Source organism: Mandrillus leucophaeus, unplaced genomic scaffold, assembly GCF_000951045.1.
Source record: "Mandrillus leucophaeus isolate KB7577 unplaced genomic scaffold, Mleu.le_1.0 Scaffold200, whole genome shotgun sequence".
Lineage (NCBI taxonomy): Eukaryota > Metazoa > Chordata > Mammalia > Primates > Cercopithecidae > Mandrillus > Mandrillus leucophaeus.
The window spans coordinates 361,612-363,243 of NW_012102033.1; the positions used below are offsets into that span (position 1 = coordinate 361,612).

Sequence of the window (1,632 nt, forward strand, 5' to 3'; positions counted from 1 at the left end):
ACAGAGCAAGACTCTGACTCTGAAAAAAAAAATCAATGAACCCCAATTTTAAAAATGGGGGGGCAAAGAAGACAATTGACACAAGCACATGTGGCCATTAAGCTTAGGAAAAGAGGTCCAACCTACCTGGTAGTCAATAGTACATAAATTAAAACAAGGAGAAGTCATGTTTGCCCATTAAATTGGCAATTTTTTTTTTCAGTTAAATTGAGAGCTACATTTTAGAGTCAAAGTATCAGGCATTGTCAAGCATGGCCTCAGGAGGGCACTCTCTTACCCTGATGGCAGGGGTGGAAATGGGTGAAGCTACTTAGAACGGAATCTATCCATCTCAAGAACATATGTACGCTTTGACCCATACACTTTACATCTGGGATGTAAACTTTTATTATTTTGGAATAATAAAAAAACAGAAGGCTGGGCATGGTGGCTCACACCTGTAATCCCAGCACTTTGGGAAGCCAAGGTGGGAGGATTGTTTGACCCCAGGAGTTTGAGACCAGCCTGGGCATCACAGTGAGACCCCATCTCTATTTAAAACGAGAGAGAGAGAACCTAAATGTCCATCTAGAAGGAACTGGCAAAACAAAGGATGATTCATCCATTCAATTCTGGAGATGATTAGACATTTCTCCCTTTTTGTTTGTTTGTTTGAGACCGAGTTTCGCTCTTTTCACCCAGGCTGGAGTGCAGTGGCTTGATCTTGGCTCACAGCAACTTCCGCCTCCGGGTTCAAGCAATTCTCCTGCCTCAGCCTCCCGAGTAGCTGGGATTACAGGTGCCCGCCACCATGCCCGGCTAACTTTTGTATTTTTATTAGAGATGGGGTTTCACCATGTTGGGCAGGCTGGTCTCGAACTCCTGACCTCAGGTGATCCACCCGCCTCGGCCTCCCAAAGTGCTGGGATTATAGGCGTGAGCCACCGTGCCTGCCCACTTCTCCCTTTTAAGCTGAGATCTTTCCATTTTTCTCATGTAGTAATTCTTCCTTCACCTGGAAAGTGGTAGGTTTGATAAACTGTCCAAAATATTGCTGGCAATCCTAGAGCATGGTAGCATATGGCCTTAGCCCTTTCATCTCAAAAGTCACTTTATACAAAATACAACAAATGATAAACAGAAGTATTAGTGTTCTACAAAACTCTCATATCTTGCTCCCTGCTTGAATAAATTATTTATGTTGAATCACTTTGTAACACTGCTAACACAGCTTAGAGGAAGCCTGCCTTTCAGCGTGGCTACTGAGAAAAGCTTGAGTAGGGATCATCACTGTCATCACTGTCAACCATTCAGGATGTGTCAGGTCCCTTGTAAACAGTCACCAGGTTGTTGGCCAGGCACGGTGGCCCACATCTGTAATCCCAGCACTTCTGAAGGCTAAGGCGAGTGGATCACTTGAGGCCAGGAGTTCAAGACCAGCCTGGCCAATATGGCAAAACTCCATCTCTACAAAAAAATACAAAAAAAAATTTAGCTGGGTATAGTGGTGCATGCCTGTAATCCCAGCTACTCGCAAGGCTGAGGCAGGAGACTCGCTTGAACCCAGGAGGTGGAAGTGGCAGTGAGCCAAGATCGTACCACTGTACTCCAGCCTGGGCAACACAGCGGAACTCTGGCAAAAAAAAAAAAAAA

General features: G+C 45.0%; 1 protein-coding gene across 1 annotated transcript in view; it reads right to left on the minus strand.

Annotated features, from left to right (window-relative positions):
- TRPM4 (transient receptor potential cation channel, subfamily M, member 4) overlaps positions 1-1,632 on the minus strand; it is a 64,441-nt gene that overhangs the window by 11,597 nt on the left and 51,212 nt on the right. The window lies entirely within an intron of this gene.